General features: G+C 39.3%; 1 pseudogene; it reads left to right on the forward strand.

Moving 5' to 3' along the window:
- Positions 6,590 to 17,296, forward strand: LOC109231588 (annotated as a pseudogene).

Consider the following 17,588-nt stretch of genomic DNA (forward strand, 5'->3'; position numbering starts at 1 on the left):
CGTGTTTAATAATGAACTTCCCGAATTCCTTGTTTTCTTAGCTCTGATCACATAGACTAATTCATATAATTGAGTTCGGCCGAGACCCACAGTTGTGGACCTCAAAGAGTTCCTAACACCTTCTCTCTGAGGTAATTTGAGCCCTTGCCCGATCTTTGGTGATGTTAACTAGTTAAAACAGAGTTATTTGCAAATAGGTGCCCTAACGCACCTTAAAAATCGTTAGGTGGAGACTCTCTCTTTTAACCCTCCCTTTCATAAAAGAGTTACCACGTGTCGAAACCCGATTTTGCGAGGAAAAGGGGCGCGACAACTATGCTGTGGGAGCAACTCTTGGGCAGCGAAAAGATAAATTCATGCAACCAATTTACTATGCAAGTAGAACTTTGAGTGGTGCCCAACTAAATTACACAGTGACCGAGAAGGAGATGCTAGCAATGGTGTTCGCATTTGCTAAATTCAGGTCATACTTAATAGGCTCGAAGGTAATTATTTATACTGACCATGCTACTCTCAGGTACCTAATTGAGAATAATGAGTCAAAGCCGCCCCTGATTCGATGGGTGCTACTGCTGCAAGAATTTGACTTGGAAATCCGTAACCGAAAAGGAACGGAGAACCAAGTGGCTGATCACTTGTCGAGGCTGGAAGGATCCGAGAAGAAGGTTGAGGTGGAAGTGATTGTGGAGACTTTCCCGGATGAACAACTATTAGCCACAAGTCTTGAGGTAGCGCCATGGTATGCAGACATTGCAAACTACCTGGAGAGCGGTATTGTTCCCTATGACCTTTCTTCTGTTCAAAAGAAAAAGTTCTTTTGGGATTGTGGCATGTATTATTGGGATGAGCCTTATCTGTTCAGGATTTGTGTTGATAACATGATCCGGAGATGTATCCCCGAGATAGACCAATCTTCTATTTTGCAGGCGTGTCACGCATCACCATATGGTGGCCATTTAGAAGGAGTAAGGACAGATGCGAAAGTGTTGGAGTCGGGCTTCTACTGGTCGACATTGTTCAAATATGCACACTTATGGGTGAAGGGTTGTGATGAATGCCAACAAATCGGGAATATTTCCTGCCGACATGAGATGCCTATGAACCCAATTCAGGAGGTAGAAGTGTTTGATGTATGGGGAATTGATTTCATGGGGCCTTTCATCAGCCATATGGAAAAAAGTACATACTCGTAGCTGTGGACTACGCGTCAAAATGGGTGGAGGCTGCAGCGCTCCCTACAAATGATGCAAAAGGGGTATTGGTTTTTTGAGAAGGAATATATTTACCCGATTTGGCACTCCAAGGGCAATAATCAGTGACGGAGGTACTCACTTCTATAATCGAGCCTTCGCAATGTTGTTAGAAAAGTATTATGTACGCCACAAGGTTGCCACCCCATATCATCCACAAACGATTGGGCAAGTGGAAGTTTCGAACAGAGAGATAAAGAGCGTTTTGACAAAGACTGTGAATGCTACAAGAACGGATTGGGCGAGAAAGTTAGATGATGCACTCTGGCCCTATCGTACCGCTTTCAAAACTCCGATTGGCATGTTTCCATATAAATTAGTGTTTGGGAAGGCTTGTCACTTACCAGTAGATTTGGATCATAGAGCTTTGTGGGCATTGAGGCAGCTGAATCTCTATATAGAAGCTGCGGGTACAAGTAGAGTCACAGAGTTGCACGAGCTTGATGAGTTATGATACCACGCTTTTGAGAGCACAAGAAATATAAAAGGAGAGAATGAAGATGATGCATGACAAAAATATTCTTGAGCGGAGTTTTATACCCGGAGATATGGTATTGCTATACAATTCAAGATTGAGGTTATTTCCGGGCAAATTAAAGTCAAGATGGTCAGGACCATTTCGTGTGGTAGAGATTCACCCCACTGGTGCCGTAAAGATTGCTGCGGAGAATGACTCTCACACGTTTAGAGTCAATGGGCACAAGTTAAAACATTATTTGGACATGGAAGACACGAAAGTAGTGTCAGTGACTCATTTGCTTGAGCCACTGATGTTGAGCGAGCCTTAAGTGCGATTACCTGCGTCGTGCCGCGACGTTAAATCAGGCACTTCATGGGAGGCAACCCATTGTAATGTTGTATTCATCGTGCCGCGACGTTAACTAAGGCGCTCGTTGGGAGGAAACCCAATTCGTAGTTGATCTTTTAGTGTAGTTAGAATTTTTCTTTTCGTTTTTAGGTACTGACAAGGTTGCAGGTGATTTTGGAATGCCGTACGGAGCACTGTGCGTCGCCTGAAGGAAACCTGGCATGGGAGCTTGCCTCGCAAGGGTTGGGGCGAGCTGAAGCTCGCGTTATATCTAGCATCGCATGGGAAAAGGCCAGATGGACCAAGTGACAAACCTCGCGCCGCAAGCCCTCTAGCTCGCGTCTGAGCTCGCGTCGTGAGGGCTAGGGCGAGGTAACCAGCAAGCGTCGCTAGGTAAGGAATTTTGGGCTTGTTTTTAATTTTTGGTTCCCTTATTTTATTCTAACCCCCTCACTTACACGCCCAAAACTGAACAAAATAAATCCCTAACCTAAATCAAACACACATTAATACACATCTAAGGCAAATCACCTCAAAAGAAAATCCCTCACGCACATCACTGCTCAAAAAGTAAATCCCTCCCCCTCACACACTCACGCAGAACTGCCCATCACTCCTCCTCCCAACTCCATTGAAGTCAAGCAAGCTTCTCCTAGTTCCTTCACTTGCAACAACAGTTCAAAGGCAAATACCTCCCCTTCAAACAGCTAAGGTATGATTTTTATCTCCTTTCTTCATCAATTTTGAGTTGGGTAAAGGTATGCAATTAGACACGAAATTTGGGGGTTGTTCTTCATTGAAATATTGTGTGTGTGTGTGTGTGTGTCCCAACGCCATGAACCCCATATGAATGGTGTTGCTATTGTGTGAACAAGTGGTAGTAAGAAACTCCCAAGCCGATTTGGGAGGGTGAGGCAATCCCTCACCTCTACAAGCACTCCCATGGCACTAGTGCATGCTAAGTGTTTGTTATTATGCCTCAAAGGCATTCATTGTCCCCATTGGAGCCCGAGTCTACGGGATTGTAAGACTAGTGCTATGTAGTTGTACACCACTTTAAAATCTTAAGTGTGGGTGGCTCACCGGTAGCCCAATGCTTCAAAAAAAAATTAGAGCAAGCACCCATGTGTCATTGCTTGATTCCCATGCTAAGAAAATATGAGGTGAAGTCTGAGTAACCTCGAAAATTGTTGCAAATCATGTGTTAAACTCTTAAGTATGGAGTGGCAAGACCATGTGTTTAATGTTGTAATGCAATTTTAACCGATTAATGATTATTTGTGTAGGAATGAATATGCCTCAGAGAAAAAACACCGGCAAAGGAAATGCTACTTACACTGCTCCATTTAAGGCGAAGGCCACCTCCCCACCTCCCCCAAAGAAGAGAAAAGGGAGAGAAGCTACATCCAGTCAAGGTGAAGGAGCACAAGCTGTGGCAGCTCTAGCAGCCATGCGTCCACAACCTCAAGGACAACGGGAGTTTGGCATCAAAAGCATACCCCCGCATACTAAGGACTGGTACAGGCGCTATAGGCCAAAACATGTACATCCGGAAGCTGCTATCCATGAACGCCGCCTGCAAGCAAAGTACCAGGCAATTTGGAGGGGCATCCATGATTTGTGGTTGAGCTATGTATTCAAGAACACACGGGATATTAATCTCAATCTAGTTCGGGAATTCTATGCAGGGTTTGATCCATAGGATACTGAATAGCTGGTGCCGATTCGTGGACATTGATAAACTTTTCAGCGACGACCATATGTAACTTTTTAGGTGCTCCGGATGTTCCTGCGGAGCCATTGGACTACTTCATTCGCCGGCCTACATATAGAGAGCTGAGACACACGCTTTGTGGTGTCCATTCTACGGCAGCGTGGGACCGGGATAAGAAAACAAATCGGCACAGGAAATTCCCCAAGAAGAAGATGAGGGCGGAGGCTCAAGTGTGGCTTAAACTGATAAATGCACGACTTCTACCGTGCAATCATGACACGCTCATTAGCCGTGAGAGGACTTGTGTGCTCTACTTCCTCATGACGGATCAAAGGGTGAATGTGGGTCATCTAATCTGCTACCAGATGTCTTTAGTCAGAACGAGTAAGAAGGTCGATTGAATGCTATTTGCCAATTTTTTGACTCAGTTCTTAAGACACGAGGAGGTTGAGGAGGAGACAGAGTTTGACCACACCATTGATCAGCCCCTACGACAAACGGACATCACTAGTATCCGGATGAAAGAAGAGACTGCCATGCCATCATTGACAGGTGTCAAGAGCAATGCTCGTGATGATAGTTTTATGGCCCATTTCTATAGGATGATGGATTTGCAGTTGAGGATAGGGGGTCGGCCTGCCACGACTGAGGAAAGGACCTTATTGGAGCAGCGGTACACACTCAATGCTCATGCCCAACAGCTGGTTGGGATAGGTGATGGATACAGACTCCCCGATGATGAGGATATCAACACACTTGTGCAGTCCGAGGCCGAGCCGGAGCAGTCAGATGATGAGGACGATAATGATGATAAGGAGGAATCATAAGATGAAGAGTGGATAGCATTAGAAGATGAGGACGCAACTTGATCATGGAGTTTTTCTTACACCATATTCATTTTTCTTGTTGTGTCAATTTGTGTTTATGCACCGAGGTGGGGACTTGTAAATATGAGTTTTGCTTAGTTATTTTTTTTCTTTGAGTAAGTGTCGTCTTTGTTTTAGTTATTAGTTTAGTTAATTGTTTTAGTTATTCGTTTTTAGTTAAAAAAATAGAAAATTAGACTTTTTCCGATGATGGATTTTCTATACAATTTTCTTGAGGGAAGTAAGTCAAAAGAAAAAAATACCAAAAAGATTTTCTTGTAGGTAGTGTAGTAATTCCCTCTTGGTTTTTCTTTGGGCCGCGATTCTTTTTCAAGGGTTTTTAGTTGAACCGGGTGTAGTTAGTTTTAATTTTTAGGAGTAGGAACCACTGGGCTATGCATTTAATTGCAGCAATATCTCTTAGCTTTGTTATGCCTTGAGAATAGTTAGTACTTTGGTTGTGACGCTTAGGCTCAGTCTTTGACTCTAGAATAAGTACCTTAAATCGTAGATTCTTAAATTTGCTTAATTGCTTTGACTGGAGTGTCATGATAAAAACCAATCCTGAGTGAGTTATGTGCCATGTCCGTGTGAGATTTTGTATGTATTCTGTGCATTGCATTTGATGTCTAGAACTTGCCCCGTGTGTGTGCAAAGTGAAATAGTAGTCTTGTTCAGTCTGAGAAGTGATATAGACGTTTCTTTGTTGAGCCAGATATACATAGTTTACCCACCTAAATGTTATGTATCGTAGTTAACCCTTTGAGCCTATAATCCTGTTTCTTTCGTAACCATATTACAAGCCGTACCCCTTTGTTTGAATCGACCGTATATTTGAACCTTGTCACCTCTCATGAGCACTTGAATTGTGATGAATTGTAAAAAAGTTAAAGTGTGGGGTAGTGGGTTGGATTTTGAGTGGAACAATTGAAATAAGGAGAAAGGTGCAGTGTTTTAAAAAAAAAAGATGTCAATAAAAGCAACCTGAAAAAAAAGGAGAGAAAAATGATAATAGTTGAATTGATGAAAAATAATTCTTGATGGTGGTGGCTAGTGATATACTTGTGCCTCAAGAAGTATGGAGTAATATAAATTGAAGTGAAGGTGGAATTTTGGGTTTAACATAAGTATGGGCTATTGTATTAAAGTATATGTATTAAAGTGCTTAAAGGAGGTGTAGTCACTCATATCCAAATGTATCTTACCCGACGCACAGCCTACATTATAACCAATCAAAGTCCTACTTGATCTTAGACTGAATGAGCTCGATTAGTAGAGTATTACACTAAGAGCAAGCCTATGGTACATCATTTGTGGCATACGAATGTTATTTCTATGAGAAAGTGAATTTTTCCTATCTAGAGTTCATACGTTCTTAAAATTCATTGTGTGTGTGGAACTAAGCTCTTTGATTGGGTGAGGGCACGTGATTCATAAAGGAAAGATAATGTCGTTGACCTCCATGTTAGAGTAAGTAAGTGAATTTTGAATAATGCATGGTATTTGCGAGTCAAATCTTGAGGCGAGGATGTTACACTTTTGTGCTTAGACTATTTTAAAAATTCTTGGTGTGATGAGTTAAGGGAATTTAAAAAGGTTGTGTCTATTAGTGTAGTTTGATTGCTCGAGGACGAGCAAGGTTTAAGTGTGGGGTATTGATGTGTGACTATAATCCGTATTTTAGTACATTATTTGCCTTGCATTTTATATGCTTTAATGATAAACTACACTTTAATTGTGCGTAATGGAGTCTATTTTATGTGTAGGTGAATTGGAGATGAAAGTAGAGCCAAAGGAATAGTTAAAGTCTAAAGTGTGCTCGAAAACAGTTGAAAAGTAGAAAGAAAGAAGTGAGCAGCGTACAAATGAGAAAGCTGGCGAAGCCAGGCCTAAAGTGGGCGTTAGAGCAGGCTGGGCGAGCCTTTTAGATCGCGTTGGAGCAGGCCAGGCGATGGGTAATGCGAGGTCCACCAGGCGTGGAAGCTGGCGATGCCAGGCCTGTGGCGAGCTCAAGCTGGCGTTAGACCTCGCAAGGCCAGGTCTGGGGCGCGCACATTCCGAGCTTTGAATGCTTATTTCATTTCTTGGTTTGACTAGGACTTGACCTACGCGTTTAGGTCTCTTCCTACACATATCAATAGACCTAAAACGCCACTTTTGAAGGAGTTTTGGCAGCCGGAGGCAAGAATAGCTCGTGGAACACCCGTTGGGAGTTAAAATCATTGATTTTTACATCCTTTCATCTTTACTTTGTAATTTAATTATGCAAAATATTTTGGATATTGTTACTATGAGTATGAGTAGCTAAACTCCTAATCTAGGGTTTTGATGGAACCTATTGGAGGATAATTTTCCTGTTACATTAATATAGATTTGCCGTAGTATTTTCTCTATTTGTTCTACTATATTATTATTGTTGTTGATTGAAGGGCCCTCAATTGACTGTGCCTATTTAGTATGTATTACTCGGGAGAGAGTGCATATTTAGGTAGTTGTTCAACAACATTACTCCCAACGTATATAAGGGATCAATACGAAGGGTTTAAAGGTGGGATTAGGGATAACGAAACCTTGGTGCGATCCGAGTGAGCCGTACTTAATGCCAGCTAGCGTAATTCGGGAGAATATGTCTAGTATATTGTGGTAATTACTCGGGAGAGAGTTACGACAGTCAGAGTGCTCATGATCGGTAGAGAAGACTTAGGCAAATTTATAGAAAACGTAGCGGAAAGGATTCTGAAAATAAGGGAAATCATAACCTTAGATCATTCCAATTCTTGTCTACAACCCGTTCGTAGTTAGTTATTATTTATTGCTTTTTTATTACGTAATATTTAGTTAGTAAACATCCAATTTGTTACTTAAATATTTCTGAAGATTGATTTTGTGAATTTGTGTGAGTCTAGTAGATGTGTTTAATAGGTTAATTCTTGTGGGATTCGATTCCGGACTTATTAACCGGAATATATTTGCAACGACCGCTAAGTCCTTTTTACAAGGCATAGTTGGGCGTGATCAGCCATCCACTTGGGGAGCGTGTTATCTGGGTCTTGCCAGGAGGTAGATTTTATGATTTTAATTATATGGGTTCTGTACTCTGGTTTTAACTACTCCCTCTGTCTCATATTATATGTCGTGTTTATCTTTTATACGCCCCTTAAGAAATATTAATTAGGAAAGGGATTAGACTATTCTACCCTTATTTATGTCTTAAGATATAATCTCTCTTCATTGAATATTTATTCTATTTATGTGTTATCTCTATCTTCAAGAACAATTATTACTAAGGGGTAAAAAAAGGAAAAAAACAATCAATTTTGTCTTGAACTTCTAAAATGACAAATAATCCGAGACAACTATTTTAAGTAACCATGATTATTAATATGAGACGGAGCGAGTAGTGAACACATCACCTTGTTTTAGTTATGAGTTTGCGGTTCAATATTTTCAACAATTTCAGTAGATTTTACACAGATAAATCAAGGTTTAGGTAAAAAGTTTTTGGTTCAAATAAACTCATAACTATTCTACTGTCTAAAAGTTATATACTAGTATGTCTCTATGTTTTACTCTTGCCTATTTATATTTATGAATACAGTGAGATTTCATGATCGAGTTTAACTGCTTTTCACTTTCATCCCCACTGGTCCTGCTGCTATCTGAGCCTATGATTCGTACTGCTTACTGCATTTGACAAGTCAATTTTTCTACGTTTACCTCATCTCTTCCTAGGAAGACTCATCTTTCATAGTAGTTTAAAGACAGACAAATATAGAGAAAAGAATCACCTATGACTTGTTTTAGACTGCACAAGTTTCAAAAGTTTATTTTTTCTTAAACTTCAAACATCACCACATCAATTGAGACGGAGGGAATAGTATTTTTTTGCCTCCATCAATTGTATAGTTATGACTTTATATTTTATTTTAAAGGCAAAATGATTTCCTGGCCACTTAAACTTGCATCAGTTTGTAAAGCCTATTGAACTCTTGGGTTTCCCATTTGAACACCTTTACTTAAAAAAATGGCTACTAATAAACATATGTAATGGTGCGTGTTGTTCAATTGCTACTGACATGGATTTAGTTTAATATTTTTGTATAGCCACATCATCCATTCATCCACATCATTTGTTCACACCTGTATCACCCGCAATTATAGCAAAGACGAACCATATACAACTACTGACACTTGCATTTTCTGATTAAAAACTATCTCAGTTTCCCGTCGCCGGCGATTGGCCAAAAGAGCAACTGCTAATAGGGAAGATGAACACAGACATAATAGCATCGGCAAAGCCGGAATACCCAGTTATAGATCGAAACCCACCTTTTACTAAGACCGTAGCCAATTTCAACACCTTCGATTACCTCCGTCTCACCACCATCTCCGGTATCTCTGTCACTGTCGGCTACCTCTCCGGTAATTAACTCCTTTCTTTGCTTTAATTTTTATCAGTCAAAAAATCTTATTAATCAACTCTTAAATCAACCAAAACCCTAAGGAAAAACCCGTTAACAAATCATTGACCCAGATCAAATATCTGGGATCCACATCTGATCCATCGAACAACCGAAACTTAACTCTAACAAGTCCTCCTTCGACATTTGCAATCGCCCACCACCCTCTTTCTTCTTTACTTTTTTCACCTCTCAAACCTAAATAAAAAGTACCAGTATATAGAGAGCAAATGTTATAGAAATTTGAAGTATTATTCAGTTTAATTGCATTGAATTGAAGTTGCACCAAAATGAATTACAGTAAGAAAGCTAAAATAAAGAGATAGAAATTGGGGAACCCTAGAGCGAACGTGAAAGAAAAGAGAGTAAGTGACTGAAGTCGATCGAGGGTATGAGGATATCTTAATTATGTATGTGACAATTACATACAGAGGCGGGAGGGAGGGGAAAAGAGAAGGGGAAAGGGAAATGTCTCTTTTTTCTTTTTTCTTTTGATCTCATTTATATTTTATTTTGATTCTCATATTTTTTAAATAAAAACAATACATTCCACGCGCCTTTGCAGCGTGATTTGCACACAATTTAGCCATGTCAGCTGCGCCGCTTCCACATAAGCATAGTCACGGTCAAATGTGTTTATTAGTATCCATTACATCAAGTTGGAGTGTTCAAATGGGAAAAGTGCAAGTTCATGTATCGGCTTTTAAAAGCCCTACAAGTGAATTAAAGCCATATACTCCTATTTTAAATTAAATAAACATTCATGATTTACTAGTTAAGTACTACTCAATCTCATTGACTTTTTCCACCTCATTCTCCTTTTAGTGTTTCAGATTTCCTATTGAACAATATGAAATTTCCACGTCTGCAAGTAAATTTGCTGTATTAACATATAGATATTAAATGTGAAGAGAAGTGTTCTCACCTGTACTGTGAAGATTGATTCTCCATTATTCATAGGGTCTTGTTCGATATGGTAAAAGTTGCCGACTTCGATGGGCAAATTATCTGAGGCCAAACATCAAACGAGGTCCATTTAGCCAGGAGGAAGAGGAGCTTGTCATTCAATTGCATGCCATCTTGGCAACAGGTTAATTTGCTGTCCTTATTTTTTGTTGGGTTTTTAAGGTATTTAATTAATATATTAAATACTTAAAAGAGGGTGAATGGGAAATGGAGGAAAATGAAATTTTTGAGTGAAATTTTAAGTTCCCCCTCCCTTGGCAAATGGGCATTGTCCCATATTGGAAGAGGAAGAGGGTTTTTATGGGTATATAAGCAATTGCTCTTCTTCTAGCTCTTAAAGAGTTGAGAAGAAGGCAAGCCTCGCGCCGTCGTCGTCGTCGCTCGCTCGGCTTCGGCTTCGGCTTCGGCTTCGGCTTCGGCTTCGGTCAATTGATTGATTAACTTTTTGGACCAAATTTATTTGTTAATAGTAAAATATTAACAGAAATGTTATTAAATATTTGTTTTAATAACAAAATATTAATATTAAATCCAATCCGTTTTTCTGTTTTGGTAACAGAAAAGTAACTACCCTCTTCAATTTTCCCTCTTTATTTTCCCTCTTTATTATTGAGTAAATGACCATTTATGTAATGGCATTTATGTTGTGGGCGTTTTGCATAAACAGCCATTCTGAAGAGACCCAACTTTGGCTATAAATATAACACTATTCTGCTCAGAATTTTAACTACAATTTTCTGAGTTTCCTCTCCTTCTTCTGCATACTTTTAGCATCAAAACAAAGCAAAAAGTAGGTGTGATTTGCTACCGAACTTTGTGTTCGCTGAAACACTGGGGTTTGAAGTACCACTACACCAGTGTGTAATTCGTTCTATCCTGGGAGGAAATAATCCATAACCTTGGGTACTAGGAGGGGATTAAATTCCTTAAGGAAACACTGTGAATTCAGTGGGCTCGAATTGGTTTATGTCATTTCTGTTTATATTCATTGTTTATATTCATTACTGTTTTATATTCATTTATATTTCCAGAATTTATTTTACAAATACAGTGTAATAAACAAGCTTAAGATTTAATAATTTATTTTCTGTATTGTACTTACTGTTTCTGGAAGAGTAAAACCTTTGTGGTTTTGTACTCTATTAAAATCTACGTGATTTTAACGTTTGTGTCATTCTTTTACAGAAATGACTAATGAGAATGAGAAACCAAGCGGTTCAATGGTGACTGCCAATGCGTCAACAAGCCGAACGACACCGGCAGCATTGCACCGGCGGAGAAACCCGGAAAATTTTTCGGGATGATTTCAAGCGCTGGCAGCAAAAGATGTTCTTCTATCTGACTACTCTAAGTCTCCAGAAGTTCATCAAGAAGATGTTCCTGTGCTGTCCGATGAAACTCCAGAAAAACTGAACGCTTTTCTCGTAATTGAGGCATGAAAGCATTCAGATTTTTTGTGCAAGAATTATATTCTAAGCGGGCTGGAGGATGGTTTGTATAACGTCTACAGTGGCGTGGAAACGTCAAAGGAACTGTGGACTGCGCTTGAAAAGAAATACAAAACCGAAGATGCCGGGTTGAAAAAGTTTGTTGCTGCAAAGTTTTTGGACTACAAAATGGTAGATAGCAAGTCTGTTATTACCCAAGTCCAGGAATTGCAAGTGATTATTCACGATCTCCTTGCTAAAGGTATAACTCAATTTAATATTGATGTTGAAAGTAGTAATCTTAGTATTTTTACTAATAGAAATTTCATTGAAGGTCTTGTTATCAATGAAGCATTTCAAGTAGCAGCGATGATTGAGAAGTTGCCTCCTTTGTGGAAAGACTTCAAAAAACTACTTGAAACACAAACACAAGGAGATGTCCCTTGAAGATCTCATTGTTCGGTTGAGAATCGAAGAGGACAACAAAGCTGCGGAAAAGAGAGGCCGTGGAAATTCAACAATAATGGGAGCAAATATTGTTGAGAGAGAACAAAAAAGAGAAGAAGGCTTCTGGACCGAAATACAACCCAAGCAAGAAGCGGTTCAGTGGAAACTGCTACAACTGTGGGAAAACTGGACACAAATCTACGGAGTGTCGTGCTCCGAAGAAAGACAAGAAAAGGGGTCAAGAAACATGGTTGAAAAGCATGATGATGTTGATGATTTATGTGCCATGCGTTTCCGAATGCAACGTTGTGGGCAATCCTAAAGAGTGTGGATTGATTCTGGAGCCACTCACCATGTTTGTGCTGTTAGAGAAGCTTTTGCTTCTTATGCTCCCGTTGGACCCGATGAGACGATTTCTATGGGAAATGCTTCAAAGGCGAAGATTGAAGGATATGGGAAAATATTTCTCAGAATGACTTCCGGCAAAGTGGTAACTTTGAACAACGTCCTTCATGTTCCCGAGATTAGGAAGAATTTAGTCTCTACTGGACTTCTTGTTAAGAATGGGTTTAAATGTGTTTTTGTTTCCGATAAGGTTTGTAATAAGTAAGAATGAGATGTTTGTAGGAAAGTTACCTCACTGAGGGCCTTTTCAAGTTGAATGTAATGGTTGTTGAAAATAATTATAAAATTTCAGCTTCGTCTTACTTACTTGAGTCAAATGAATTATGGCATGTACGTTTGGGTCATGTCAATTATAAAACCTTACGGAAAATGATTAATTTGAAAGTATTGCCCAAGTTTGAATGTGACAAATCAAAATGTCAAGTATGTGTGGAATCTAAGTATGTTAAACATCCTTATAAGTCGGTTGAAAGGAATTCAAATCCTTTAGACTTAATTCACACAGATATTTGTGCATGAAGTCAATACCATCTCGCGGTGGAAAAAATATTTCATAACTTTTATTGACGATAGTACTCGATATTTGCTATGTTTACTTACTTAATAGTAAAGATGAAGCAATAGACGCATTCAAGCAATACAAAAATGAAGTTGAAACGCAACTTAATAAGAAAATCAAAATGATAAGAAGTGATAGGGTGGTGAATATGAATCTCCTTTTTGAACAAATATGTTTAGAATATGGAATTATTCATCAAACAACGGCCCCTTACACGCCCCAATCCAATGGGATTGCAGAAAGAAAGAATCGTTCATTAAAGGAGATGATGAACGCATTATTGATAAGTTCTGGTTGCCACAGAACTTGTGGGGAAGCCATTCTTACGGCTAGCCGAATACTAAATCGAGTGCCCCATAGCAAAACACAATCCATTCCATATGAAAAATGGAAAGGAAGGGAAGCCCAACTTGAATTATTTTAAAGTGTGGGGTGTTTGGCAAAAGTGCAACTTCCTAAACCCAAAAGGGTAAAAATAGGACCGAAAACCGTTGATATGTGTTTTCATAGGATATGCAACTAATAGTAAAAGCATATCGATTTCTGGTTCATAAATCAGAAAATCCCGACATTCATAATAATACGGTTATAGAATCAGATAATGCTGAGTTCTTTGAAAATATATATCCGTATAAAAAAGGAATGTGAGTCGATTGGTGAAGGATCTAAACGACCTCGGGAAGAAACAAAAGAAAGTACACTTAACCAAGAAGATCCAAGACGTAGTAAACGTCAAAGAACGTCTACTTCATTTGGACCAGATTTTGTGACTTTCTTATTTGGAAAATGAGCCTCAAACATTTAAAGAGCTATGTCTTCTTCGGAATCATTTTATGGAAAGTGGCGGTCAATAGTGAAATAGAATCCATACTAAAACAACCCTACATGGGAATTGGTTGATCTTCCTCCTGGAAACAAACCGTTGGGATCTAAATGATCTTTAAGAGGAAAATAAAAGATGATGGTACTATTGACAAGTATAAGGCAAGACTTGTGGTCAAAGGTATAGACAACGAGAAGGTCTTGACTACTTTGATACATACTCCCAGTTACAAGAGTTACATCCATACGAACGTTAGTAGCGTTAGCTGCAGTTTATGGTCTTGAAATTCATCAAATGGATGTTAAGACGGCCTTCTTAAATGGAGAGTTGGAGGAAGAAAATTACATGGAACAACCTGAAGGGTTTGTGGTTCCAGGTAAAGAAGAAGGTCTGTAGACTTGTTAAGTCCCTTTACGGATTAAAACAAGCACCCAAACATGGCATGCTAAATTTGACCAAACAATGTTGTCAAATGGATTTAAATAAATGAATGTGATAAATGTGTGTACATTAAAAATGTTCCAAATCACAAGTCATTGTTGTTATGTGGATGATATGCTCATAATGGATAATGACATTGCTAACATAAATGCTACTAAGCGTATGCTAACTAGCAAGTTTGATATGAAAGACTTGGGAGTTTCTGATTTAATTCTGGGAATTAAGATCCATAAGACTTCTCAAGGTCTAGCATTGTCACAATCTCATTATATTAAGACAGTACTTGAAAATTCAGCAACTTGGGCTTTTATAACAATTGATGTGAATCTTGCATTAGCAAAGACAAAGGCCAGAGCATATCACAATTGGATTATGCGTCGTGTGTTGGGTTGCTTAATGTACATCATGGATTGTACACGACCAGATATAGTTTGTGCTATAAGTAAATTGAGTCGATATACGAGCAATCCAGGCCAATCTCATTGGATGGCCATGAAACGAGTTTTGGGGTATTTAGTACATACCCAGGACTTTGCTTTGCACTACAATAAATATCCTGCGGTCATTGAGGGATACTGTGATGCAAATTGGATCACCGGATCAACTGATTCCAAGTCCACAAGTGGATATGTATTCACTATTGGTGGAGGAGCGGTATCTTGGAAGTCATCCAAACAAACTTGTATTGCCCGCTCTACAATGGAGGCTGAGTTCATAGCCTTGGATAAAGCCGGTGAAGAAGCTGAATGGCTACGGAATTTCTTGGAAGATATTCCATTTTGGCCCAAACCGTTGGCACCAATATGCATACATTGTGATAGTCAAGCGGCAATTGGAAGGGCTGGGAGCGTTATGTATAACGGTAAGTCTCGCCATATACGACGAAGACATAAAACCGTTAGCCAATTACTCTCTAGAGGAATTATCACGATTGACTATGTAAATTCAAGTGATAATGTGTTGGATCCACTTACAAAAGGCCTAACTAGAGAGGTAGTTGAGAAGTCATCAAGGGGAATGGGACTGTGGCCGAGAACAAGTCATAGTGGCGGTAACTCTACCTAGAAGACTGGAGATCCCAAGATCTAGGTTCAAGGAGATCAAACAAAGTCATTTATGACGGTTCAACATTGTCAACTAAACTTTTGGTCCATTCTCGTGATGAGACAATGTTCAGTACCAAGGATAAAGCATTAAGGCTTTTTAATGATTTCTAAATTTGATACGGGGTATATCAAATAGTGTATCTACGGGATGACACGTTTAGGAATCACCTATGTAAGTGTGAAGTGTTAGCCGCTTCAAGGAGAACATTGTAAGGCCAGTTCTCTACGCACTTATGAAACCAGGCGGTGTTCATGGCTGAAACGAACACAACAATGAGAACCAAAGACGGTTAAGGGTTGGTTGTGTGACTTGTGGTTGTCTAGGTATACACTAAAGTTCGACGGTTCAAAGATATCAAATCTACCGATTGATCGAGTATATCCGACATAAGTTCACTACGGAAAGTTCAAAGGGAAACCTACTTATCCAGATGCAATTAATCCTTACTTGTGAATCACACAGTTTTTCATGCATACTTCCGTGATATAGCCATTCCCCATTCATGTGGGGGATTGTTTGGTTTTTAAGGTATTTAATTAATATATTAAATACTTAAAAGAGGGTGAATGGGAAATGGAGGGAAATGAAATTTTTGAGTGAAATTTTAAGTTCCCCCTCCCTTGGCAAATGGGCATTGTCCCATATTGGAAGAGGAAGAGGTTTTTTATGGGTATATAAGCAATTGCTCTTCTTCTAGCTCTTAAAGAGCTGAGAAGAAGGCAAGCCTCGCGCCGTCGTCGTCGTCGCTCGCTCGGCTCGGCTTCGGCTTCGGCTACGGCTACGGCTTCGGCTACGGCTACGGCTTCGGCTTCGGCTACGGCTACGCCATTTGTCCTGGCTTCTGTCTAAGTTCACTCAATAACAGCTATTCTATACTTCTTTTCTACTTCAGTTTGGTTTTTGAGTGACTGCTGAATCTTAAAACTTACCAAGGTGACCAGAGGCGGATGAAGCCTTTCTTCGAATGAACCTAGTCTTTTCGACACGTAATAGTAGGGGTGGCAAATTATCAGACCCATATGGGATAGAAAACGGGTTAATCGACGGATAATATGGATATGATATCCATGACTTTTTGAATATGATCACTTTTAGGAGATTTTCTAGTCTCCCAAACTTGAGGATCCCCTTTACAAATGTAAAAGTTAAACCCATTAATTATCCATTTTCTAAGTGGATAATAAGGTTCTTATTCATAATTTGACCCGTTTCTAAAAAGTTCATTATCCAACTCATCTTTAGTGGATAATATGGATAGATAATTATTTTTTTAATCCATTTTGCCACTACTACGTTACAGTAACACAACTATATAGTCAGCTTTATTTTACAAAATCTGCAGCAGCACTTGTACTTTCTAATAATTTGAGAATATTCATGAACTGAGTCTATCCAGATGGGCTGCAATCGCGTCACAACTTGCTGGAAGGACAGATAATGAGATCAATAACTTATGGAATACTCACCTGAAGAAACGCCGGGCATTGATCCTTGTACTCGCAAACCATTATCACCTTCAGCCCATCATCACATGGCACAATGGGAAATCGCTTGGCTCCAAGCTGAAGCTCGTCTTTCTAAGGAATCGCATTTCTTGATTCCATCATCAGGAGGAAGGTCTGAAAGCGATTACTTTTTGCGCATATGAGAGATTGGAGAAGCATTTAGGAATTTCAAGAAAGTAGACAAGAATACAAGCCAAAGTCCAGCCTCTCAAGTGTCCACATCTACAAATTATGGATCAACTTCAGGCATAACAACCGAAATGGACCTCAATTTTTCCAGTTCGTCAGTTGGAAGGAGCAAGAAAAATGAAGATGGGGAGTGGAAGAATTGCCAACCATAAACAGGAGATATCTTGCATGGATCAGACACTCCTAGCTCCGACGATTTGGAGGAAGATTCTGAATCAGCATTACAATTTCTTTCGGATTTCTCTAGTAACAATGACATGAGCTTTTTAGGACATAGTGATACCTACACAACATGTACCCTGCTTCAACTGCTATTCCATATAATATGAAGTTTGCCATCTTTAAGTAACTGTATCGCCTCTGACTTTTACATCTCTCAGCTGGTTGTATTTTAATACCTCCAGCTGTAGTAAAAGCTACTCCTTCTGTTTCAATAAGATTGTCTAATTTGACTTGACACAAACTTTAATAAAGAAGGGAATATTTTTGAGATAAGTAGTTTTAAATAAGCCATAACATTTGTGTGTCAATGAAACTTTTGAAACTTGTGGTTTGATACCTGCCGTTGCATTTGTGCGGCTATAAATGCTTCTTATTAAGAAAATATTGAAAGGTGTCAAT

This window comes from Nicotiana attenuata, chromosome 8 (genome assembly GCF_001879085.1).
Source record: "Nicotiana attenuata strain UT chromosome 8, NIATTr2, whole genome shotgun sequence".
Taxonomy (NCBI): Eukaryota; Viridiplantae; Streptophyta; class Magnoliopsida; order Solanales; family Solanaceae; genus Nicotiana; species Nicotiana attenuata.